The 27,245-nt window shown below is 38.9% G+C and overlaps 1 protein-coding gene and 1 long non-coding RNA gene across 18 annotated transcripts in view; one reads left to right on the top strand and one right to left on the bottom strand.

Moving 5' to 3' along the window:
* Positions 1 to 3,895, bottom strand: part of LOC115495493 (uncharacterized) — a 43,694-nt gene extending 39,799 nt beyond the window's left edge. For 13 of the 17 annotated variants that reach the window (XR_003960721.4, XR_012056295.1, XR_012056282.1 and 10 more), the window contains exon 1: positions 3,830 to 3,895. This is a non-coding gene — a long non-coding RNA (uncharacterized lncRNA). Of the gene's footprint in view, positions 1 to 1,371; positions 1,477 to 2,942; positions 3,076 to 3,829 lie in introns of all 17 variants that reach the window. The other 4 variants (XR_012056283.1, XR_012056287.1, XR_012056284.1 and 1 more) reach the window with 4 other exon arrangements.
* Positions 3,896 to 14,921: 11,026 nt separating this feature from the next.
* EHF (ETS homologous factor) overlaps positions 14,922 to 27,245 on the top strand; it is a 34,074-nt gene continuing 21,750 nt past the window's right edge. The window contains exon 1 of the mRNA XM_030274082.4: positions 14,922 to 15,056. The gene's annotated coding sequence lies outside the window, so the exon portion shown is untranslated. The remainder of the gene's footprint in view (positions 15,057 to 27,245) is intronic.

A 27,245-nucleotide genomic window follows, 5' to 3' on the forward strand; every position in this document is an offset into this window, starting at 1 on the left:
CATTACCAATTTCAGGCATGGGCAGGCAGAAGAAAAGGCAATGTTAAGATCTGGAACAGGCCTAGAGATCCTGCTTCCTCCCTGTGCTAGCCAAATGGGGACAATGGAAGCATAACTCCATTGCTGGGCTGGAGCAATCTGGACTCTTGATACTTAGTGATAATTAATGGGCTAAAAGTTACAGAGATAAGCAGTTTCTGATGTTTCACAGACTCAGAGTATATAATGAAGATAGTCTTCACTGACAAAGGAAGTGGCAGTTTAACCTAACACCTTAGTTTATCTCAACCTTAATTTTTCTCAACAAAATCAGCAGGCTACAGAAGCTAGTGCTTGGGTGAAGTAGGACCCTCTGTAGAAGGAGAGGACTCTGCCTCCAAAAGATTACCACGGAACATCTGTGATTCAGAGCTGAAGTGACAAAAAATGAATGTGTTTTCCAGAAAGCCTCCAGCTATGCAGCTCAGATGGGCAGTGGAGCCATGGTATCAGTTGCTGGTGTCCTTGAAGCTGATGGCACCCATCTTCTGACTTTGCCTCCTGCATTTAAATTTGGGTGTTAAGAGGCTCTTTTCTTGCTTTTTTTTTTTTTTTTTTTTTTTTTTTTTTTTATAGACACTACAGTAAACATTATGTTTGTTTAGCAAAAAGAGCTTAATGTCTAGACCAAGTTCTTGTTCATCACTAAAATCCTCACAAAGGATTTCCAAAGGCAGTGTAGAAGGCACTCTGCAGCACTGGCAGTGACAGTGCCCCTTGGCACCCACTGAGACATTAAAGTTCCTATGGCTGAAGCATCTTTTAGCGGCTGTGAGCATTTCCTGGGGAGCTACATCTAGCTGAAGGTCTTTCAACCACATCCCTTTTTCTCTCGAGGACATGAGAAGAGCACACCAAAACTGTACTCTACAGGTCCTGCACATTAGTGAAGCAATGATGAGTTTCTCCATGTCTTTCTCAAGGGAACTTTGAAGTCATTCAAAGAGCTTTGGGAATGTATATTTTAATAACAACCCAGGACTGTACTTGCTGGTCTTTGCATTTGGCTTTGCCATTTTGTTTACTATAGAGTTTGTGAAATAGGGACAAGCCATAAACATCCACCTAGCCGCAGTTCTGCAATGACATGCTCTGACATGCATGAGTATTTTCGGTGGAAGTGTTCCTGCAGCCTTCTTCTTTGTGGGTTTTTAAGTCATCCAGTTAGGGAGAAAAACAACCATAACATGTTACTGAGGTCACAGATGAATAAGACATTATGAATAGTCATGCTGGAAACAAAAGCTTTGGTGAATACTTGGTGAGAACTGTGGGGGTTGACAAAAGTTTGCAGAGCAATTCAAATTAATGAAGCACATGGAAAAATGTTACCTTGTGGATAATTTCCAGGCGACAAGAGTTTTTGAATAAACTGTTCGATGCTGGGATTTCACTCTCCCTTATTTTCATCTGAGTTGTGAATCATCCGATCATCGGCTTGAAGGTAAATCATTAAGTAAAAAAATTTAGGGGGCGGGGGGGGAGAGGAGGGGGTGGCAATCAATGTGTCAGGTTTACCCTATGTCCCAGAGCAGTGAATAATTGCTGTTACTGTAGCAACTGATGGCTTAATGCCTAAGCTTAAACTTCTCCCCAGCAGTGTCAGATCTTCTGAGTGGGTCATAAATAAATGTGAATATATAGATATCATTTTTGCATCAGAAACTTTGCCAACAGATAAAATACCTTTCTTTCTTATGCCATTTTAAAAGAGAGCATATACTAACATGCCCACATAATAATAACTTGCCCATTTGTGACAAAGTTTTTCTCCATATCACATCTTACTGCCAAGAGTAACAGTCAACAACTTCCTTCATGAACTGCTGTGATTTTATCTGGAAGTTTCAATTAGATCTGTGCTTGTAAACTTTTCTCAGCTATAGATTATGAACATTTATACACTTAGTCTCCCAGCAGCTGTGTAAAATGATATAGTGCTTTACAGCTCTGGATCTGAAAGATAAATACCATATAACCTGTCTTCAATGTTGCAGAAAGTCTACAGCAGAAAAAGATTCCAGATTTCCTATGATCAGTTCCAGAGCCTTACATACATAATTTTCCAAGCTAAACATCAACTCTGCGGTCATGGGTCCAGACATAAATGTCCCTAATATGTTAAATGACTGAAACATGCTGGCACAAAAAGACAGGGTGAAGTTGAGTGTTGGAATATTTACTTTTCTCAATCTTACATAATCTTAGCATGTTAATCAGCTTTTTCTATCTCTGAGGTAGATTTTATAGATTTTTCTCAAGTGGTGTAACATACTTCAAGTTCCCTTTGGTCATTCAGTTACTTATTTCCCCTTTCTTCTACAAAATAAGAGAAGGTTTGCCACCTGTCAGGAAATTTCCAGTGAAAGGACAAAACTGGTAGCAGCAATCAGCTGAAAGTAAGAATGTGCTTATTACATGAAAGTGCATGCTTAGCAATTAAAATTTTCTAAAACAACATTGTAGTTGTTTTTGTGCTTTATGTACAGTATTAAAAATAAAATAGTCTACCACATGTAATTTATGAAAGCAGCCAATAATGAGTTCATTATTGCATAGCAAGACAATGTTGCAGTCGTGGTTACAGGCCTAGCCAAAGTCTTTGATCTTCTGGTTCATTAATGTATAAATGAAAAGACCTTAGCTAATTATCTCAGTAACTGGTCTCACTCAGGCCTCAGTCAGGTCTTATTCAAGGGCTTACTCTTTCATTTTCCGTCCTCTATGCAGGGAGTGAGTCACCTGAGTCATGATTTATTGTCCTTTCGTATAGGAGATTTGTTATTTTCATACCTATGTCCAAGGGACTCATCTGTCTATAAAATTTGCAATTGAAACAATTTGAAAAATGCCAGGTGATGTAGCTATTTGCAGTGACACCACTGAGTATTAGTAAAGAGGACCTGATTTTAAATAGGCAAATACAGCACCCAAGAGTTGAGCCAGCCCCAGGGCTGAGCTGAGTATCATCAGAGCATTGCTGCACTCTTCAGGCTCCTTCCTCTGCTCCAGGCAACCAGGCTGTGAAACCCATGACTGGGAATGAGAGTCCATGTTAACAGGGCATTTAAAAAATCCAGTGAAGGTGAATTTTTGAATTTGCTGTCCTGGCTACTAACAGTGTACTCTGTCAAAACTGAACAGCTAATAATTCTTTCTATCAGCTCTCAGCTGTCTACACAAAAAACATGGTATAGTTTAAAGCTCTTGTTCACTTCACCTTCAAATATTACAAATGGTCACTTCTATTCAGATAAATTTCAGTCAAAATTGTATGTGTATATATATATGAAATATGTATATTTATAAAATAGCAATTCATTCTGAATTTTAGATTATTGAAATCTGATTTTGATGGTGATTCTAAAATGTGGTCTTTATTTTATACACAAGTTTTCAACTTGCATCTCAAAGAATACTAATAGTTACCAAATGGTGCTTCATAGATCATTGTCAGTGTCTCTTGCCTTCTTCCCCCGTCTTTTTCATTATTTTAATAATGACAGTTCAGTGACAGCAAATAGAAACATTATGTTCCTGCCTTAAGTTGCATACTAAATTATTTTACCCCAGGATTCTATGACACATTCTGTATTTCTTATTATTATAAAAAAAATCACATTCCATGAAGAATTTTGTCATTACAAATTCACATCAAATTCATATGTTACAGTATTTGTATGATGAATATTTGGAATAGTAAGATGGCTGATATGCCTTCGAGTTCTAGTATGATCTCTTTTTTGCTGTACCTTTCAATGAAACAATGTATGAACATATCATGGCTTACCTGCCTCCACTGCCATTGATTTTCCAGGGATGAGACCTGGTGCTGGGAACAGAATCTGTTTTATGCAACTATGCTGTGTGGAGAAAAATGCTGAAGGTAATATTTAACAATGGTTGGACTCACATATAATTAATCACTATTTTCAGGGGAATTTGCTTCTGTTCTTTTTTTTTACTGCACACAAACAGATGGCTTCTTTCTTTCAACTTTTATCCTTATGGACAATGGATTTTATGGCACCTTGGTGCCTCTGCCTACCAGTATTATTGGAGATGTGAAAAGAGATATGGGATACAATTTAGAAGAAGTGACATAGTGAGAGGACTATGACAGTGGATTGTAACTGGAATATGTTTTTCAACATGATCATGGCAAAACTGATCCAGATAAACTTCTGGCCAGAATGTGATAAATCTCTGACAAGTCTGTAATTGAAGAGGTATGAGCACCATTCTCAGGAACATTTAAAACTATTCTAGATGATAGACTGGTTACAGTGATAATTATAACAGTAGTGTCAATTCATTAAATACACTAGATGGACCAAGAAACTGCTTGAAAAGGACAAAAAAACCCTTAAACCTATAGCAACCTGGTTTGATCACCTTCCTGGCTTTGGTTTGAACAGGAGGCTAAACTAGACATGTTCTGAGGTCCCTGAGAGCCTGAAGTGTCCTATGAAATCAGAGTAGTTAAAGTCAGAAAGGACTACTGCTGGGCATCTATAAATATAAAAATCAAATAAATGCAATTAAATGTATGGTGGAGAAAAAAATATGGAAAGTGACTGCACCATTTCCTATGAAGTTGAAACTTCTTGTTTTTTCCCCCTTTTTTCCACCCCTTTCCTTTCATTCTCCACTCCATTTCTTCTTTTGTAAATTTTGGGAATACTAACATATTTTCCTTGTTTCTTGTATTGTGATCCAAGAACATGCTTTTTGTACTCTTTCTGTCCATATGCAAGATCTATAGATCTTGTGCCTGTCCCCCATTTATATTAGCCCATCAAGACCATTAACTAAATTATGTACTTGGCAGAAAGAACAGAATATCCAATCCATTTTAGTGGCAATGGTGCAATCTCCTAGTACAGACATTGACTGAAAGTCTGTGTCTATTCTTTCCTCCAGATTTGGCAGCCCAGTAGGTGTTTCCCTCAGGTGTGCTCTGGAGAGGCATTTCTGCAGTGTGTATATATATATATGTATATATATGTGTGGGGGGCTGGGTGATAAAGCCACCTGTCTAAAGCAGTGGGGGACTGCTTCCCACCACTGGGGTGATTGCAAGAGGCATTGCTGCCTCTTAGTATGTCTGCATGTAAGAAGAAGCATCTCCTCCAGGGCATGAGACCAGTGGTGAAGTTTCCTGGAAATCACAATTCCAGCTCCAAGGCTTTCACTCTTAGGGAGCAGTTCAAGGAGAGACTCAGTCCTTTGAAATTCAGGGCTGTTTTGCTGTGGGTAACTGAGCCCAGTTTGCAAGCCACAGAATAAATCCTATTAAAGTCACAACAATTCTTCTCATTCTTTTCTCCCACAGATCCAGAATGCCAGCTGCTAAAAGCCATTTCAGAAAGGGCATGGGAGAAACCTGGGAGAAGTGTTTTCTTTCTAAATAAATCAAGGCATTAATTCTGACTAATGCAATGTTGTGTAGTAACCCTGTACAGGGGTGATGAGGTGCCAGCTTCATGTCAGTGTGCCTCAGTGCAGTGCCTGTGATACTGTTCACATGGTCACCTTCCAGATTGAATAGTCTGGTTTATAAGAGGCAGATGAAGCTCCTCAGTGCAAACACTCACAGAACTGAATTACATTGGCCCCTTGTCCTGGAAAAAGTGATGTACATGGGCTATAATCTGGGAACAATATGCCAGATGTAAGGATATGAAATATGAAATCTCTGCTGAGTAAAAGGCATCTGGAAAATATTTGGAGCATCAGACATGAACAGCCCACCTCAAATACTAATGTAGCAGAACTCCAAGTATAAAGGCTGAACCTCCAGTTTAATTAGCATAAGTGCTATTACAATAGCCTGGTACACAGACTGGTATATCCAAGATCTCCCTTCATGGCATCACTAATAAACTCTGCAGTCTTCATCTCTAAGTATAACCACTTAAACTTGGAATGCCTCATGAACAGGAACGTGTTCATCTTTATATTGTTACATCTTTATAGCGTTTCAAGAAGGGTAGCTTCCTTAGCATCATGACTGAGAAACCTTGAGAGGCAAATTGCTGAAAGATTCTGACAGAACCCAGGGAAATAACCCAGGCCTCTGAAGTCCTCTCTCTCTCCTGCTTAAAAAAAATCTCTCTCCACAGCGCAAGTTTGTAGTGGGAACCAGCTGACTTCCAATGAGGTCAGTGTTAAATCTTTGCTTATTCTATTTCCCATCTTCCTTAGAATGATATTTCCCCCAGTCACGCATGCATCAGACATGCATATTCCCTGGCAGATAGTGTGCTTACTCCCCTTCAAACTAAAGGATGTGAAGAAAACTCTTTGGAAATATAAGGATATATAACATACATCCAGTGAAAGATCTTATTTTAAATGTTATTAAAGTAAAAGCATAGTAAGGAAAGGGTGCATTGTCTCAATTTCATTATACAAACAAATAAAAGTACTTGCAGTTCCATGGAATTTAACACAGTTAATCATAAACTTGATATTTGCATCTCACAGGCACTGAACATTTTGTAGTTACTGGAACTGGGATAAACTGGTTTCGAAAGATTTGCCTGCTATAGCTATGTTCAAGGGTTAACCCTCACTCCCCTGCTCAGATGTTGGCAAAGGAAATCCTCTCATAATCACAAAGATTGGAAGTTAGCCTATGAATTGTTCACATCTCTATCTTGCAGGTAGCTGCTTGCTTTGAGATGCCCTCAAAATATCTGTTCTGGTATGACTCCTAAGGGTAACTTGAACCAATAAAAGGGTTTTTATTGTCCTTAGTACCTATACAGTTCTTAGATCCCCCTCCATTCATTTCTGTGAAGCTATTCCAGCTTCACCTAATGGCAGATATATCCATTGCCTAAATACTGAAATCTTGGAGTCTTCTTTAATACCCTTTCCCAAATGCATGAATGTACTGTCACTCAGCTCACATTCATACACCAAGACAGAAATGTGCATAAGAAGTTTCTCAGTTTATCCCCTCTGCATCATTCAGTCATGCAACACTCACTCACATGCATGCAGACGTGCATGAAAATGCGCTCATCCAGAATCCTGCCCTTCAGTGTCACGAAGAGTGAGAAGCTCACATTACAGATTTTGGGCACCCACATATTCATACAAGTCATGGGACTTTGCTGGGCATATTCCTATTTGACCAATCCAGGGGAATAGCAGTGCTACCACAGATCCCTTCTAACTAGTCAAATCTGTAATCTCTCAGTCAGTTGCTCTGCCTCTCAATTTGTCTGTCTCTGTATTCTCAGTTAGGGCATGTGTTGTGCCATCCTGTCCTTAAACTGCTTTTGATCTAAATCTAGACATGTGGGATTTTGTCCAGGGTTGTCCTTGACTCCTCATCTCTGTTTCATTTTCCTATACTGTATGGATTCCAAGGGTGACTGCCTTGCAAGTAGTTGATTACAGTGTGAACAATTCCCATTTTTTTCATGTAACTGGCCCCGCCATTCCTTTTCAATCCAATTTTATTGGCTCCTGATGTGTTCCTCTAGGATCTTGTTCTTATTTTTTAATTTTCTGCTTTCCCAGAACATAACAGAAATTATGCATGCTCCTTGTAGGTCTCATCTAGAGATTAGAGACCTACAACCCAAATTATTTTATCTAGAGATTAGCTCAACCCAAATTCTCTTCCCTGAACAGTTTTTAAATTTGGGAATATTTCAACAATTTAGATTTTAAATGAGTCCATAGGGCTCTTAGGGAATCCAACTCTTAAATCAGGAAAAGTTAAATTTGGTACGACACACTGCATCATAATAATCAGCACTCTGTGTCTGGGAGCCATCATTTACCCCCTAGGTTTCCTAAAATGTTTGATATATTCTGTATGTAGTGAGATACAGTCACTACTTACAGTGCTTACTTCTACTTTCCTTACAATTGTACTACAATGTCAAAGTATCTACATGACACAAGAACTCTTCTAAGTTCTATAGCTCTTCTCCAGTTCCTATCTCTGTGGTCCTAGCACAAAATTATAATTTCTATATTCACCAAATTTTGGGAGCGAGAGCTGCAACACCGAGGAATGGTTATGCCTCTTCTGATTCCTTTTGGTTTTAGCTTGTCCTGGTTTATTAATGTAACAGCAGAAGTTTATCTCAGGATATCTGTGCTCCTTTCTTTTTTAATCTTTGTGCATTACTTTGTGTTTGCCTTCTTTATGTTCTCATAATTTTGCTTTGGTTCTGGCAGCTTCAAAGTGTTTGCTAAAGATTCAAACCACAACAGATAGAAAAGACCCATTAGGTCATTTTGCCCTGCTTGTTGTTTAACACCTTCTATTGCATAGTTATGAAGTTTTCCTCTGAGACATCATTGCATGGTCAGTATTGCCTCATAATAAATGAAATCTTTTGGAATCCTGAAAAGGCAGTATACACAGCTATATAAAAATGCTATTAGATATACATTGTCAAAACCTCACAGAAATCCAGGGGACTGTGTCAGCTCATATGGGCAAAAGATAGTCTCATAAATAGTTTCTTACCAATTGATAGTGTGGAGTCCTTACAAATTTTTAACATTTTTCCCTCAAATCAGAAGCAAAATATAATTGATGCTGCCCGCATTTAATGGCCTCCCCATTACTGCATATCTTTTATTCATCACAGACATTATTTTTTAATATTAACCTTTGTCTCCATATTTCTCATACAAGTTTATCCCAGGTTTGGGGAACAATGGTGCATTGAGTTGGTTTAACCTGCACACTGAGGAGACTAAAACAAATAACAAATTTGTTATAAGCCTATATTATCTCTAGCATTTGCATTTCTTTCTTTCAGTGTTTGTATAAGCAATTTGCGTTTGTCCTGACAGTTCATTCTGGCCATTTATTAACCTTATCTTTTCCATGGAAAAATTACTATGTTATTCATATTGCTTTTTTTCTTTCTAGCCTATCCTTATTCTGTTTCTCAGTGCAGATGTCTATATTTTTTTTCTTATGAATCTTTCTCTCAGAGCATAGATAGTTTTGCAGTGACTTTTACAAAGTTTCTTACATAACTTTTTTCTGCTGTCTTTTAATTAATGGATGCATGCTCGATTTTGCCTTTTCTGTACCTTTAGATTGACATGATGAGAGAAACTACCGCGATATTTTCAATTAAAAAAATCCAACTCTTGATCTGAGATGTGTGGCAGGAAGACCAAAGGTCAAGTCCTGTCCAGAAAAAGGAGAAGTGGTGCTTAAATGGTATTTTCTGGTTGGCAGATGGATTCTGGGAAAAGAATTGGAGGATGTTTGCTTTATCCCTTTGTTTATCAGGTTATCCAGTACGTGTACCTTTTGAGCATATCTGGATTTTCAGGATACATCCTTCTCCTGCAGAGAACATACAGAACTAAGGAACTTTGTTACTCAATGATTTTCCATTTATCAGATCAATGAACAGAAAGCTGGGGTATGTTTAATGACTATTATGTGTGTGAAGAAACTGTAGAAATACTAAAATATGTAGCTGTATTGGTTTAAAATTTGAATCTTCACAAAATGGTCTGCAAAGCTCATATTCTGCTGTGACCATTGCCAACCTTCTTATCATTACTTTCTTTACTTACAATTTATCTAGACAGTGATTGGCAGAACTGTAATGGATTTTTCTTGAGATTTATTAAGTTTGGAACAAAGTGCTTAGGCTGTTTTCTAGACTCAGGCCAATATTTGGTAAAATTAAAAAAAAGACCCATTTTTTCCTTCTTTGCTGTGTGAAAAGGAGTCTGATTTACAGAACTGCTAAGTACTAAAATCTGAAATGAGAATGAAGAGTAGCTGTACTTTCAGTACTTTACATAACTACAGAACTAAGTGTTTTAAATACATGGTGCTCAGGCAGCTCAAAATGGATACCTTGAATTAATAAATACCTTTGTCTTGATCTTTTTAGGATTCTCCATTAAAATAGGGACAATAAATTATTACTTTCTCACCCCACTAGGAATTCATAAAGATCAATAAATGTTTTTGTGCTAATACTGTAATGTTAGGGCTAACACATTAGTACAATGTAATACACTAATCTACATATATTAAATGTTTATTTACATTATAAGTACATGTATAACTATAATACCTAAAATACCATGAGGATGAACAGCATAAGAAAACTCATGAGGAAATGAACTGAAGTTTTCAGCACAAGTTTGATTAATGTGCAGCAAATACAGCTCAGGGCCACTCCCTGTATGCATAGTATTGGGTAGCTTCCCTTTGAATGAGTACCCCCTAATCTGTGCCCTAAGTACTTCGCCTCCCAACCTGTCACAATGTTCTTAATGTTCTCATAGTTCTGTTCCCTGTGTACAGTTTCTAGGTTTTCAGTAAGTGGTGTGCAGAGATGGCTGTTTTGTCACTGAGTAGCCTGTGGGTTGATCCATGAATGAGGCCTTTAGCTCCCCCCTACAGACCTCTGCAAAGTGTTCTGAGGGTAGCTGCTGGAGCAAATGGAAGACTCATTGGAAAATTTGCTTTTTCAAGTTGGTGGATGTACAGGGATAGCCTTTTTTATCTGCTAGGAAAGCCTTGTGAAGCCAGGAAGTGGAGAACACTTGCTTGTAAAAGAAAGCTGAGAGAATGAGGCTCTGCCTCATGAATCCATCATGTGGATTACTATTTGAGGGCAGAGCAGCGGATATTGTCTTCTTGGACTTCAGCAAGGCTTTCAACACTGTCTCCCACAACATCCTCATAGGCAAACTCAGGAAATGTGGACTGGCTGAGTGAAAAATGAGGTGCATTGAGAACTGGCTGAGTGGCAGATCTCTGAGGGTCATGATCAGCAGCACAGGGTCTGGTTGGAGCCCTGTCACTGGTGGTATCCCCCCAGGGTTTACCTAATTCATCAATGACTTGGAGGAAGGGGCAGAGTTCCCTGCTGACTCAAAGCCAGGAGGAGTGGCCCATACCCCAGAGTGCTGTGCAACTCTTCAGAAGGGCCTCGACAGGCTGGAGAGATGGGCAGAAAGGGACCTGCTGAAATTCAGCCACGGCAGGCACAGGTCCTGCTCCTGGGGAGGAATAACCCCTGCACCTGCACAGGCTGAGCTCTTGGAAAGCAGCTCTGTGGAGAAGGACCTGGGGGTCCTGGTGGAAAACAAGCTGTCCATGGCCAGCAGTGGCCAAGGAGGCCAATGGGATCCATGGGTGCATTTGGAACAGCATCGCCAGCAGGTCACGGGAAATGATCTTCCCCCTGTACTCAGCCCTGGTGAGGCACATCTGGAGTTCTGTGTCCAGTTCTGCGCTCCTCAGGACCAGAGAGACTTGGAGCTCCTGGAGCAGGTCCAGCAGAGGGCTACAGAGATTATTAAGGAACTCTCACTTAGGAGCATCTCACTTAGGAGGAAAGGCTGAGGCAGCCTGGTCAGTTCAGCCTCCAGAAGAGATGAATGAGAGGGGACCTTATCAATGTCTATACGTATGTGACAGGAGGGTGTCAGAGGATGGAGCCAGGTCTTTCTCAGTGGTGCCAGCAATAGGACAAGAGGCAATGGGCAGAAAATGATGCACAGAAGTTCCACCTGAACATGAGGAAGAACTTCTTTACTGTGAGGGTAAATGAGCACTGGAACAGGCTGCCCAGAGAGGGTGTGGAGTCTCCTCACTGGAGATAATCAGGATCTATCTGTACACAGTCCGTGCTATGTGCTCTGGGATGACCCTGAAGGTTGAACCAGAAGACCCACTGTAACCCCTTTCAAGCTTGCCCATTTCATGATTCTGTGATTTGTTTATAAGCTTTAAACAGGCTAACTTTTGTTGGATTTTATTTGGAATGGTAAATAGTACACTAGTAATTTGACAGCCTGTTGTAATCAAACTATGCTTCAAACACAGATGTTCCTGGGCTGTCCAAAGAAAAGGCAGTAATATTTCTTACTATAAATACAAAGTACAGCACTTTCCTTAGGCTTTTTGAATTTGTCAGAAAAACATATACTAGTATGGATGACAATTACTCAAAATTTTGTTGCAAAGCAAATGCCCATGATGGAAAACTTCAATTTAGCCAAAGAGCTAAAGGCTAAAATTTAGCAAACTGCAAAGAAAAAATTACAAGGTCTTGCAAGCCTAAGTAATGGGCAACCTTAGTAACAGGTGGCATTTGCCTATAACATAGAACACAGCTTTGAAATAGTATCTGTCCTATTTCTTCTGGCTTCTCTAGTGATGCTTTTACAGAAAGTGTATTATTTTCCATCAAAGTTTATGAATCACTTCTCATTTTGTTGCAGCAGAATGAAGGCGGGAATCTCATACTCTGTATTCTCAAATTGCTTGGCATGTCTAACCTACATATCAGCTTTATACCCACCTTTTGATATTCCACTGGAATTTAACCAATGAAACAGTGATTAATATTAATGAAAAAGTAGAAATTTCCATACATTTGTTGTCTGTTTTCATCAGGTGTCAGACATACAGTGAGAGACGCCAATTTAAGAATCTAGACAGATTTAGGTAATTTCCTTGATGCTTGATGGCTATAATTAAATTAATTCTGGGAATCTGCACTGGCACTTCTGCTATACTGTGATGGTGGCCTCCAAGTTCCTAGTTATAAAGTTTTTAATGTTTTCGCTCCCACCTAGAACTGTGTGGGGACTAAATTCATGTTAATTTTGTGGCTACAGTGCTAGAGAAGGATATGCAGAGGGAAAGGCCTGACTGTCTCTGAAAGCCACCCGTAATCCTCTCTGTGCTGAACCACATGTAAGTGTCAATAAGATACTTGGGAGCATGGGGGTAGCATAGTTGGCCAGGTAGGGCAGTAAATTTAGGGAGCCACCACCCTGTGTGGCACCCTGCCTTTGAAAATAGCACAGTAATAAATAATGCATGCTGGTGTGCCGACCAAGCTAGCTTCACCCTGTCCAGACCTGTTGGTACAATGTGCTTTTTTGTCTGTCTGGAAGTATTCTGTGTCTTAGCGACCAAAGCTGTCTCTGCCCTTAGGAGTTGAAACAGAAAAGGCCAAGAGTCATGCAAACAGAAAGTGACATTCCAGTCTCACTACCACATTGGAACCATTTATCTTCTGCTTTTGCTGATGTCCTTTCTAGCAACAGGAAAATTCTTCTTTCCCTGTCTATGTTGAGATCCAGTGGTCACATCCTTCTGTGGTGCTTCTGCAGCATACAGATGAATTTCAGTGTGATTCTTTAATCTCCCATGTTTTGCTCAGTGGCACAATGTAAGACTTGGGTTTCTTCCTAAAGGTATCCTTCTTGGAAGGAAAGTGCTCTTTACTTCTTGCTAGTTCTTTGCTGCTTAGCTTTTCCTGCTCTGGACTGATCTCCATGCTGATATCATGCTAAGGCATTATTTTGATGATGAAAGCTATAAATATTCACCAAGACATGACCTGGTATGCAAACACTTGGACTCAGTGACATGAATGCTTAGAGAAATCTTTAAGTGCTAGGCCTATCAAAATAGTTGCCTAGTCGTCTGCAGGGATAACCTCAACCCTTGGTGTTGCAAACGCAAGACAATGAAGCTCTCCAAGATGGGTATTTACAGTCTTCCTTCTTTCTCAAGGACAACTTTTTTTGATAGGTGAGAATCAATAGAAGCCATGGAACTTGACATAACCTGGTGAGAAATAATTCAGTCTTCCCAAGAAACACTTGTACACAGGAGCACCTTTTCTATGTGAACAAAATGAACTTAGTTTTTAATTGTTGTTAGTGTGGATGATAGGAACAAAGGTGACATTCCTTGAGTCTGAGATCCATTATTTATCTTGAAATCAGGTTCAGCATAAATAGTATTTGTGAAATATTTTCCCTACATCAACAATGAGCCTTGATTAATAATTAATAGTATCTCTAGATGTTGAAGAACAATTCATTTCCTGTGGTTGGTAAATCTAGCACTGAGAACTCTTGTCAGCATCTGTCAGGGGAAGATTTATGATGAGACTTGGGACCAAAAATGAGCAAAGACTAGAAAATTCACTTCACACAGACCACTGAACAGTCACTGAATAATAATATTTAGCATTTCTTAGTTTATGCATACAAATTAATGAAACCTCAGAACCTGCACACATTTTAGTGCATTTTTAACTGTTTCCATGTCGGTGCCTTGTTTGACTAGTGAAATAATGAAAAACAGACGCGGCTTCCTATTTTCATTTGGGCACCTGGTTTCCTGCTCAGGTTCATGGCTGCAGGCTGGAGGAGTAACTCACACATGGTCAAGGAAAACTTTGGACTGAGCACATCTACTGATTCTCTGCTCTGCTAACCTGCACATAACTGAACTTTCATACTCAACCCCATATACCAACACACTGATTATTTTTTCCCTCATTTTGTTTCTTACCTACTCTCAAATACCCAGAGAAGCTGAAAGACCAATAGACTCCCCTTTCATGCATTTTTCAGGATTCTCAATGTATAAAAGAAAGCCCATTACATGGACTCACCCAGTCTACCTCCCTGCCAGCACAGGGTTGATCCACACCATGCATCTCCTAATGTTATTTCCAGATTAATTTTAATTTAGGACATTCCTGCTTTTCACTTCTCCCCATTCTAATTATGATCTCCCTATCTACCTGAAATAACCTCCACTTTAAAAAGTAAAATAAAAATTAAGGGATGGTCTTAAAAAAACAACTACAGAGAAATCAATCCCTCATCCATTACCAGGTTTTTCTTTTGTTCTGGAGCCACGCGTGTAACCTGGTTAGACCTGTTCTCTTTGAATGCTGAGGACTGAGCTGGCCTTATGCAAACGCTCTCAACCTCATCTTGCTTGTTGTCGTTGCAGATCCAATCAAATGAACAGGAAGTGACCTAAGGAATTCCCCTATTGGCTGCTTGAGTGTTCAGCAAAATGTTTTAAAATTAGTATCACATCTATTTATCTTCACTCCTGGGAGTCTTTAGTTGACATAACCTAGTACCTGTGCTTACCCAACCTACTGTTCTGTAGACAGTTTTCCCATTGCCTCAGTTCAGGATTTCCACTCCAGAATCTGCAGCTAAATGAGGTAAGGTGTTTGGGGTATTTTTTTTTTTTTTCTTAAATGCATTTCCTTTAAAATTATACCAGTGACAATAATTTAAAAAAGAAAAAAAATTGTCTGCTGGACTCCTGGCCACCATACCAAGCCTCTCCCTTCCCACTTTGGAACAGCAGCTAAGGTTATTTATTCAAAGGGCTTTTTAATGTTGCAATAATTATTTGTGCTTTCCTGGTTTGAACTTGTATCTTCTATTTAAGTATTTCTGTTGTGTTTATGTTTGAGTGGGGCCAGATCCTGAGAATATTTTCTTTTATGATGTATTTAATAATATTCCCAGTCCTAAATCTGCTACTTTTGTCGACAGAGGTGCCATCTGTCCAGTAAGACAAGGAGTGAAAAAGTGGACTTTCTCAGTGCTATGGAAAGTCCGTATGTCACAGAACGGGAATACCCTCCACAATGACCATGTTTCGGTTCATTTTAGTGATGAGGATGTAGATGGACATGGTGTTTTTAATAAAAAACTCTAAAGTACATTTATAATTTGGCTTGGTTTCAGCCTCAAGGCAATTTCTTGGCAGTTGTGTGGTGAAGGAGGTTCTGCTGATCTTAGTTCTGTCTAAGCAAAAACTACATAGAACTCAGCTCAGGCACTGGGTGGGTAAATATAGTGTGAGGCCCGCAGTGTCTCTGCTTGTTTAATTTGTTTCTGTTCCAATGGTAATTTTATTTTAATAGAACCATAACTGGCCCCTTAAGGTATAGACACAGTTGTTAATATAGTTGTAGAAGAGAATATGAAGAAAAAGTTGCTCCAAATCTGTGTTGATTTTGTTAAATATGTGTAATGGACTTAGTGACAAATGTTTGCATTTCACCCCATGAGACATTTTAGGCACATACTTGTATATTGTTACAGAGTTATTAAAATATATCAGTAATGTGCTTTTTGATTACTTAATCTAAAGGTATATGTTGTGTTTGCTTCTAAAGTACATTCAACTATCCTTTCTTTCCTACCTTTGCCATTTTTTAGAACCAAACAGCTATTAGAATTAAACAAGCTCATAATGACAGAGATGTACCTTGAGGTAAAAGTTTCATTTAGTAATTTTATTTATACTTGTCTCACTTGATGCTGTGTTAAACAGATCTAACATGCACCAGTATTTCCTGCAATTTGTGAAAACTTCAATAAAATTAAAAAAATGTGCTCCTTTAAGTTCTGCTTTGATAAGAAATTTGCAAGGTGTAGTTTAAGCCAGTTGTCTGACATCTATTTTGCACTGTAGAAAATATCAGAGTAGAAAATATAGCAGTTTCATATGTTTAATGCAAATGCAGAAACTAAAGAAAAAGGCTGTACTTAAAACCAGAAAAACAACAGGATTAAGGTGCTTAACTTACAAATATCACAATGACAGTTTAATTCCTGCCCCATACAATTTTCAAAACCAAGTGATTGTTGCTATAACAACATAAGACTTACCAGAATTTTTCAGAAATAATTACGTGACTTCAAGTAGAGTATATATTTTAGAAAACTTCCAAACTTGAAAAAACAGTCCAGAAGTCCAGTGATGGGAAATTCCCCAGAATGTTTTTAAGCACCTCAGCAATTAAATACCATTCTTCTAAAAATATTTTCTCTCATTTTCACTCTGACATGATCTTGCTTTAACATTCAGCCACCTGATTTTTTTTTGCCTTTTGATGGTTATTGAGAAGTTCTCCTGGGTAGGAAATTTTTGTTCCTTGTGTAGTTAGCTGAGGACAAGCCCTTTCTTAGCCTAGTCTCTGATAATTGTGGTAGTCTGAGCTCCAAAGCCTGTTCCTTTTCACGGAGAAACTTGCAGTACAGTGAAGGATCCTAACCTGTTTCACTGTAAGCTTTCCCATCCTTTAATCACTTGAATTCTCTCCTCTAATTTTTCAACATTAGCTATGAAATTTGGATGTCAGGATGGATCAGAGTCTGAAAAGTGCCAAACAGAGATATTATGAGTGAATATACTGGGAATTCCAGTTCAGGGGTTTATGAAGTGTGCCCAAGGCTTTCTTAGTGCAGCCATCCTCCAGACACCCTTCTCCCCCTTGAGCTCTGGTCCTGTATGCAGAGACAAGGTTATCATTAGCAGAGTCAATGTTTCCTTGCATTTAGCATTTCTATTTTTTTCCACTCTAAGTGTCACTTGCAAAGCCTATAACAATGGTAAAAATACATATTTTCCCCAAGTCCTGATAATAAAGGCTCTCATATCAGATCAGAATATCTCTTTGTTTGCCCTAGCACATGTTAGGTCGCGCTTCACATCCACCTATAGAGTGACAACCATATATTTACCCCAGTCGTGGTGAGATCGGGTAGTAGAATGTGGTCTGTTTTACATGGGATATTATTACCTTCTTGTCACCTGAGAGAATATGCTGTGGTATTGCCACAGTAATTTCTTATTACTTTAGATATTCTCAGGGTGTTGTGGGTTATCAGCAATGGTGGAAACAGACAATAGGACAGTTGGACAAGTGAAAAATTAAATTATTTGGCTCCCACTCAACTTCCTTAATTTTTTTTTCACTCCCAATGAGTTTTCTTGTTAACATCTGTACTTGTTCTGTCTGGGAAGTGCAAGGTAGCAAGCTGCAGTGGAAAGAGATCAAACTAAAAAAAAAAATCATCCAGAAACACAGATGGAGAGAGATTAGAGAGGAAAACGAAGGATTTCTGTATGTGCGTCTGTGTTCGGACAGCAGTGACGTGTTAGTCTGTTGTGTGTCCCACAGCAGTTTGCACCAAACTCCCATGTGAGGATGGAATTCTACACCTGCTGAAGAAGTGTGTATTTATGTACAATTCTCACAGAAAAGGATTAAGGATTTTATTGACTCAACAAACTCAGATAACTGCCCACGAGCCATGACAGCTTTCCAGAATCAGTGCTTAGCTTTCCTTCCTTGTTCTCCCCTTCCACACTTTTTATAAATATGTTTAACTTAGTGACAAGACCAAGACAGGAAAACTTCTCACTAACCATAATGTAGCCTGGATCTGTTCTGTGGAGTCTACAGTCACATGCTTTCTGTTGCTGTTAGCTTGTTCAGATTCAATCCTTACAAAACTGTCTGACCTCTTTCTGCAATACTATGAATACCATCTCTGTGAACTGGGGCAATGACCTACTGTACAGAGAGACAGGTTGGAAAGTGGGTGCTCCAGGACAGACCTGTCTGGCTTAAAAATTCGTCAGTGTGCTGAGATCAACATACTGATAGAGATGAATGACCCTTTCTTGATTTGAGGGCAATGTGCCCACCCTTGGTAGGATTTTCTGGTCTTACAGGGCTCTCTTTCTCATCAGCCTTATGATTGTGAAGTAGGTATTCTTGCTGAGGTATAGGCATTCCTGCAACAAGCAGCACATAAAAAGAAAATGGCCACAAACTTAGTTGTCATTTGTCATTATTAATGACACACAATATTAGGATGTGGTGGAAAAAAATGTAAAGGCTTTTTTTTTTTTTTTCACATCCACAAGGAAATGAACAGAAACACTGTTTTTGTAGCTAGCATAGTTTGTGATGTTTAATGAAGTAAAGTGTCTGTCCCATCTCACAGCTTCACTACTACTGAATTTCAGCAATAAGCTCATGGAATTTTCTTCCTAATAAGCACCTTGTGAGCATTGGCGAAGTTCAACACCATCTTCAGCAAAGTGCTTGGCTTCAGCCACTCAGCTGGTGTCCAAGGGCACTTCAAGATCTCTAATCACAAATGGCTGCATCTCTCCCTCACTTTCAGTAAGTTTTCAAGAAAAGGATACATTGTAAACTTGGTAACAGTGAAACTCACGAGTAACACTGCCGATCAAAGGCTATGAAAGAAGGATTTGTTCTCACAACTGGTATATAAAGAAAGCAAGGATTAATTTGGTTTTTGAGGAAGTCATCAGGGGTCTTAGTATGAGAACTCCTTTGAGCTCTACTGGGGATGCAGTTTGCACCAAATCCCTCATGAATGTCTAGAATACTTGGGGCGTTTGTTGGTCATTGGTCTACAGACAGGTGAGAATGAGTAAACATGGAGTCATGTAGCCAGTGGAGCAATCGACTGGCATTTGGCATTTTGCATGTCTCCCTCTGAGGAAGAGCCCTCAAAGGCTGCTTTTCCAGAAGCTGACATTGCACATGGTTATCATTACCTATTCCTCTGCTGATCTTGTGAAATGTGCTTCACAGGAAAGAGTATGCGATCTAGTAGACAGAACAGCCAACTGGAGCTGGGTAATCACTGGTGGGGTGACCAAATAGATGGGGTAATAAAAGAGAATTACTTTGTGGGGGTGGAAAAAAAAAATTTGTCTAAAGTAGCTACAAAAACGTGGAATAAAAGTTCCTGCCTATTATGGAGGAAGGATACAGACATAAATATTTGAGATATTTTCTCAACTCACTATCAGATGTAGCCAGAATAGTCTCATGAGCCCCTGTAAGTCTGTAAGGATTAAGCAATCATGTGTAAAAATGTATTCTATTGCCTAAATTAGTAGCGCCATCACAAGAAGAATTGGTTTCGTTTTTTAAAACCATTCTAGGTTTTCTTTCATTTAGCAGTGAGCAGTTAACTAATTTATGTTGCTATATACTTAAAGAACCCTTGTAAAACTGCCCAAGATGCTATGGTCAGGAATCAGACTAAGTCCATGATATAGTGATTACTCCCAAACTTTCTTAATGATTTTTACTGCAATATGTAATTATTATTACACAATAGTTTAAAAGCTTGCATCCTGATGATGCACTTTCAAAGTATGCTTGGTTAAGCAATTGTCTCATAGATTGGAGGGGCTTTATCAGGGAGTCAAATTCTGACACACTCAAGGGTGCTGTTCTCATCTCTTTTGCAGCGAGATCTAACATGGTACTCACATAAAAGACTTAATATTCCCAGGCACCTGCCCTGACAGAGGAAGATGAAAAAAGTTTTAGAAGACTGAATTAATTGGTGATTAGATGAGTAAGATATCCCTATAGACTTACCAAAATTGGAATGTACAAAATGAAATATATGCAGATTTTGACATTTAGTGACTCGCAGATATCCTTACCCTCTCTTAAGACTTTTAATGATGGAGCTGTAATACTTTGTAACAACAGGTAGAAACTTCCTTTCCTTCTTTAAAATCTTAAATTATTAAATATGTTTGGATGAGAGTCAATCCTGTAAATTTCTTGGTCTGCCTGTTGCTGATTCCAACAGTCATAACAAACAACTTGCTCTAAGTACATGGAATTATAAATTAATTTAGGCTGGAAAAACATCTCTACGATCATTGAGTCCAATCATTAACTCAGCACTACTGAGTCTACCACTAAACCAAGTCCCTAAGTGCTATATCTATGTGTATTTTAAATATCTCCAGGTGTGGAGACCCTACCACTTCCTTGGGCAGCCTGTTCTAATGCTTGCTTACGTTTTCGGGGAAGAAATGTTTCCTAATATCCAGATAAAACTCTCCTCGTGCAACTGGAGACCATGTTCTCTCATGCTGTCACTTGTCACCTGAGGAAAGACACTGACACCCAGACTCCTTTCAGGTAGTTGTGAAGAGCGATAAAGTCTCCTCTGAGCCTTTTTTTCTCCAGGCTAAAAAATGCCAATTCCCTCAGATGCTCCTCGTAAAGCTTGCGAATCCCTTATCTCCTTCACAGGCTTTCTTCCCATAGCTTTTAAAAGAGGAATTAAATTTTTTTCCCAATTTCAACCGAATTCTGTTTTCTAACCTGCATAGCTCATTGATTGAATCCTTTAAAATGACAGCTATTGGTATTTGGCATGTCTGTTGTGTCAGTAGGTATATGTGAGTAGCTGGCATTGTATTGTAGAGAGTGAGGGGCTGGTCATGCCAGGAGTCCTGGACAGAGCTGCTTTCCACTTTCAGGCCTGCAGGTTTTGTCCTGTGCTGCAGTATAGTTTTTTTTTTGCAGGAACACGTGCATGGCCTGAGAGCCCAGGGCTGGCCTTCCCCCAACTGTGGACAATAAGCAGCAGATCAAAGCTGCCTTATGCTATGAAACCTTTTCAACCTTTAAATCTAATGAAGATTTAATCATTAAAGATGAAAAGAAGAAGAAACTCCCCAGCAAATAGCTATTATAAGGATCTCTGATAATACTCCTTTCTTATAACATTGTTAAAATAGGTATAATTCCACGATAAAAACATCTACTTTTGAGGAAAATTGTTGTTTGAAATAGTCTGGAAATATTTTCATTGATTTTGATGGGGAAACCTCTTCCAGTTACATTGATGACTGAGATACATATCAGTACAGGGGAGCAAAAAGAACTGGAGCAAGCAAAGTTCTTTTTCTCACTTCTGGCTCCTCCAGCGTCCCTCCCAGAGACCAGCTATAGACTCTGCAGTCAGTCTAAGACCTGGCATTCTTGTGCCACAGATACTTGAAGATGATATTTTACTGTTTTACTGGTTACAGGATTATGGTGTATTGAAGAAAAATTACTTGTCCTGGTCAGTCAGTCTGACTCATTAAAAGGCAAAAAATTAAAGAAAGAGGGAAAAAAAGCAAAGAAAAAATTAAAAAAGAAAAGTAAAAGAAATAAGCAGGAAGATGAAGAATAGAAGTGTTCAGTGAAAAAGAATGAATGGGATCACAAACTTCACATCCTAGATTGGTTTTGCAGTTGCCTGCATTTCAGGATTAGCGTGGTTGGGCTCTGCAGAGGGTTCCCTGGTCACCATGTGCACAACAGCCATGTTAGGCAAGTTTATTGCTCCCAGAGCAGCTGCTCTGGAGTGATTTTACTGCCTGTGTACCTCAGTTTTATGCTTCACATTTCTGTCTTTCACAAACAATTCCACATAACAAAGTTGCACATTTGATCCTTGAACAACTTGAATATACGTTTTTACATGTTGGTTGATTCCCTGTTGCCAGGGAACTTTCTTTTTAAAACTCCTTTCTTTCATTGTGATTAAAAGAGAAAATAAAAATAACCCAAAACCCAACCAACAAAAAAAAATTCTAAACCACCCAAGCAAACGAAACCCAACCAACCAACAAACCAACCAGAAAACCAAAACAAATAAACAAACAAATAAACAAACAAAACGGAAGGAAGGAAAAACCCCTGTAGAAATAGCCACAGTTCCACAGAACAGAAATTTTGAATTTCAGCCAGCTCTGCTTAGGAATTCCTAGCTCATTTTCAGGATCATACATAGGCCAAGGGCAGCTTTTTTGATTTAATACTTCAAGTGTAGGTTTAATTGTTTGGCTAACTTATCATTCAAATCTCTACTAGTCATATAATAGCCATGATGCATAAAAGAATCTTGTTTTCAGTCTGAACAGGTCTCTTTTTTTTTCCTTGAGAATTCTTTCTCTTGTTGAATACCTTCTCTCTGCCCTCAAAAAAACCACATTCAACCTAACTCATCTGCATGTTGAAAGATTTCCCAGAGACGTGATGCAATGGATAGCGGTGGAGCTTGAGCTGGAAGATATGAGTTGGACTGACTTTGCCATTGACTTGTTATGTGTTTTAAGTGAATAATTCCAGCTCAGTGTCTCAATTTTCCTATTTGTAATGTGGATGCACTGCTGGTTCCTTCCTTCAATTCTATGTTTCTATGCTATTTACTGCCTTTGCTGTGTGTGCGGACTCTTCTGCTCTGTGGTTGTCAGTGTTTCAGTTCTTCCATCACCATAGATGCTATTAGAGTAGATGAACCCTGCAGGCTTAATTTTCAGAATTTAAAAGTAACTCAGTTCCCAGCTGAGTACCTACTTCTCATGGACTCAATGTTATTTTTTTTTCCCGTGAAATAGTAAATGAAGAGATGGAGTGTGTGTGGGTTCATATGGGAAAGCAAACTCTCCCAGTCTTTCAGGGTTTTTTTAATCTCTCAGGAAAGTTATTTTACTGTTTACACTTAATTTGCTGCCTTTTCTTAGTAATTTTTGAACCACCGTGTCTAAGCTCGTTTTTCTTTATGTATTTTTCATTATACTTCTGACTTTAGTCATAGAACAGAGCATTGCTTTAACTGGTTCCATTGATGGAAAAGAATAGTATTGAGCTCTTTTCTGACACCAGGTTATTCTGTAGCAAAGGACAGTTTGTGAAACAGGAGACAGTTCACATAAGAATTGAAAGGGCCCATTTGTACAAAACCCAATGTGAGAAGCTCTACCGTCAAACCAGCCCCGGCTGTTGAGGCAGATGCCTGGCTTTGCTTTTTTTGTTTATATTCCAACAAATCAAAGCTGACCTGTGTTGTTATCGGAGTAGAGCAGCAGGTGCAAAAAAATAACTCTGCTGCCAACTCAAACGAAAGGGTAAGACTAATACCCTCTGGGAGGTATTGAGGAGATAACAGAGAGCCATGCCAGCAACTGAATTAACGGCTCTATTTACGGTGGGTTTTACTTAATAACCTGCTCCTTACACTGACACATAAATACTCCATTGTATTGTTTAACGCAACCACTGGCGAAATCAATGGAAACAGGATGGGCAGCTCTTGCTGTGCCAGGTGAGAAGGAGCGATGCCATGGAAGCGTTGCTCTACTAACCACAGGCAGAAGGGAGACAAGGAAGGTGGGAAGGTGTGCTTGGCTTTTACAGAAGTGAGGAGATGTTGCTTCCCACAACTTCTTGACTTACCTGTAGCAAGTGACTACACAGCAAGGAAACCTCATTCCCCTGTTTTCTGTTTGCTTTAATAAATGCAGTGAGTATAAACAGGCGGTGGCATATGTGTAAAGTACTGTCCCAGTGACATGTGGCTCTGGGAGGCTCACAGTCCTGGGAGCAAGGGGGAAGCAAGCCTGCTGCTACACACGCCAGGGAAGTGGTCTTGCAATCTCTTACTCTTTTCTCAACAAATACAATACGAAGAAACCTCATGGATACAGCTCCGTAAGTGTTTACCAAAACCACACAAATGTGAAAGACTGTAGTAAAAGTAATGGTCTGACAGCAGCTTTCTGAAACGGTGTCGGTGAGTCCCACTCACCGACTGTTTCAGTGATAGCCACCCACATGGGGACAATTTCCATGGCAGACAGAGATTCACCTTGGGATACTTGGTAGTCTGGGGAGGAGTGCAGGGCAAGCAGGCATCCTGGATGGAACCATCGCATAGGTGGGATCAGCAAGTCCCAGCTTGGTACTAAGGGGTATGTGGTAGAGGAGTTAATAGCGAAATAAACCTTCTCTGTGAACTCTGCAGAATGACTCTTCCCACCATGAACCCTGCATTAGCTCTGCAACATCTCCTTTTTGAAATATCCTTTTCCTATCCCATCAGCAAAAAAGTGTGATCATATTGTGGTTAGTTAAGCAGTGGGTTGTAACATGGTATAAATACTTCTTTCAACTAGGTTGGATCCCCAGAAAGCTGAATAGTTTAGCATAAAATTCTTTGTGCTTAATTTCCAGTTTCTCTGCCCTAGCTAATTTGTGCTGTGGCCCTCATGTATTTGATGAAGAAGCACAAACAGTCTGTTGATTGAATGAATCAATTAATATAAAAATTAGTAATCCAATGGGAAAATTTGCACATTCCCCAAGACATTTTGCTGTTTTGGGCCTCCGTCCAAACTTCCTTATTCTGCTTGCTTCTTGCTCAGAAACTAGCTCTAAAGAGGAACCTTGCAGTTTCCAGGTAGATGCCCTTTATTCAAATAAAACATATGAAACAGAGTTCACAAAAAGTAAAAGAGAGAAAACACGATTGTGTTTGGTTTGTTTTTTTTTTTTTAAGTAGGCAAATTAGGGGTTGTTACTGTTGAAAACCAGACAAAAGTCCCATAACAAAAGAGAAGTGTTGGTGGTGATAGTGGTTAAAGTGAACTTCCACATGAAATACTGGCTGCCGCTGCAGCATATATCTGAGTGGCTGTTATGTGAGCACCGAGTCAGCATCTAATGAGAGCCAAACATGAATGCAAACACGATTATTACTATTATTATTTTCATTATTCACTAACAACTGAACAGTCACACAGGCTATATTAGCAGTATGGAAAACATTTCCCTCAATAGGCTGTTAGTCTTTAAAGCAATGCAAAGAGAAGCTGTCGTGGAAGGTAGAGGGAAGTGGTTGGGGAACAAGAGCCAAGGAAGAAGGAGAAGGTGTTAGAACATGATGGTAATATTTTGTTAGCTGATGAGGTTCATGCGTAATTATAGACGTGTGGCTTGTCAAGTTACAGGGCCATCTAGAGTGCTTTTTGGCCATTTGTATATTTGGTGTATTGTAAGCAAAAGAAAGATGTTTAGCAAAACGAGATTAGGGAGATGAGCTGGCTCCTGGTTAGAGGAAGGATATACCAGAGAGATAGGAAGGACATGAAAGGAGGTATGGAGTTGTTCCATGAGGTGTGGTATTAAGTGCTGAAAGAAGAATAAAGAGCAAAGGCAGTTTTCCCCATTATTGTGTTTCCAAGACTCTGTATCCCTGAGGCTAGCTTGATGAATCTATGGCAAATGACTTCTAAATATTCAGGAAAAAATGGTTGACCCAAATTATCATGAACTTGCTGAGGTGGTGCAGACAGACAGCAATGAGAGCATTGCTATATACCAGTCAAAGCCAACTTTGAAAAATAAAAACGAAAATAGCCCACTTACTTTTGGCCAGTTTTTAGTGAATCTATCTACTTGCTCCAAACATTCTAAGAATACATTACTGCAAATATAAGCCAAATATCTATCACAAGAAATAAAATCTTTTCTTGACTCACTTTTGTATCAGCTCTGTGATAGCTCTTTCACTAATACTGTTATATGGATTATGCACAGAACTTTGGCAAAAAGGAGCATGAGGTTTTTGACAGTAAAATAAATCATGATATTATTCTTTTCATGTTCAAAAGCTAGTGGTGTGGCAAGAAGGTGCACATCTAGCCTGTGATGTGACAGGAAAGTATGGATCTGAAACACCATATCGTTGTTAAGTAGCAGGTTGCATTTCACTGTTTTCTCTGCTAAAGTAACATGACAATGAGGAAAATTTGAAGTATAAGCCATTGGTAGTTAACACTGTCAGACACATCTGTGCCTTGAGGATTCTCTGTTTACAATCTGCTTTCTGTTTGCTTCTGATTTGGAAAAACAAACAAACAAAAAACCTCCTCTTTTAAAATTCTTCCTTTTATTTTCATTTTACTAATGAGTATCTTGAAAATTGAAGTCAGTTCATATGAAGATATATGGGGAAAAAAAGGGGTCAGAGAAAAACAACCTATGAAACTTTGCATATCATCAAGTAATTTTTTTCCTGGCATTCATAAAGTGAACTTTGTTCTCTCTCAAAAAGGAAACTGAACTATGGTTTTGTCTTTAAATTACATCGTTAAAAGAGAGATAAGAACCAAACCCAAACCCTGGAGCAGAGGGATAGCTCAGATACAGATCTAGATCCTAACTTTTCTACCCATGGTTCTCTTTAGTTAAAATATATATGCAAGATTTTGAAGCATCCATATGAACATGTTTAAACAACCACCACATATCTCTTACAAAAGTTGCCTTGTAGTGCATCATGAAAATAAGATCTTTAGTAATAAAATATTCCAATCAAACTTTATTTGATTTTGTTTATCACGATCCTATCTGTAATGTGGGTATATGTTAAACATTCCTTTCCTATTCATCTTCCTTTTTCTGGTCTTTCAGTTTACCTTCATGTATACATTTAATGTACAAGGTTCAAAGAAAACAAAAGAATAAACCAAAGTCTTCCTTTCCAAAAGCCCACAACAGTAAATGTTCAAGGTCTCAATGTAGTCTCTGAAAGCTCACTGAGAGCTCACCAATTTTGCACATGCAAAGGTGGGTTTATGCATATGAACCACAGCTCTATACTCCAAAAATACCAAAGCATAGAATCATGCACTTCAAAGAGGTGTAGTAGGAAATAAGATTAGCCCCAAAGACCCAAACCAGAATCTTGAATACTAAAATTTTGGAGATTATTTAGAAAATTTTCTTATAGAAATTATTCCTTGAACTTTATAGTCATAATGTGATTCAGTAACCAGATTTTGTTACTATGGTCCAAAGGCACATGAGATGGACTAAAAATGAAATGCATCAAATGCTCAGTACGATTTACAGCAAATACTGAGTATGAGCAGAGTGTTTCTTCATATGAACTTTCTTCAAAGCTTTCTAAGACTTTTT

Source organism: Taeniopygia guttata, chromosome 5 (genome assembly GCF_048771995.1).
Source record: "Taeniopygia guttata chromosome 5, bTaeGut7.mat, whole genome shotgun sequence".
Lineage (NCBI taxonomy): Eukaryota > Metazoa > Chordata > Aves > Passeriformes > Estrildidae > Taeniopygia > Taeniopygia guttata.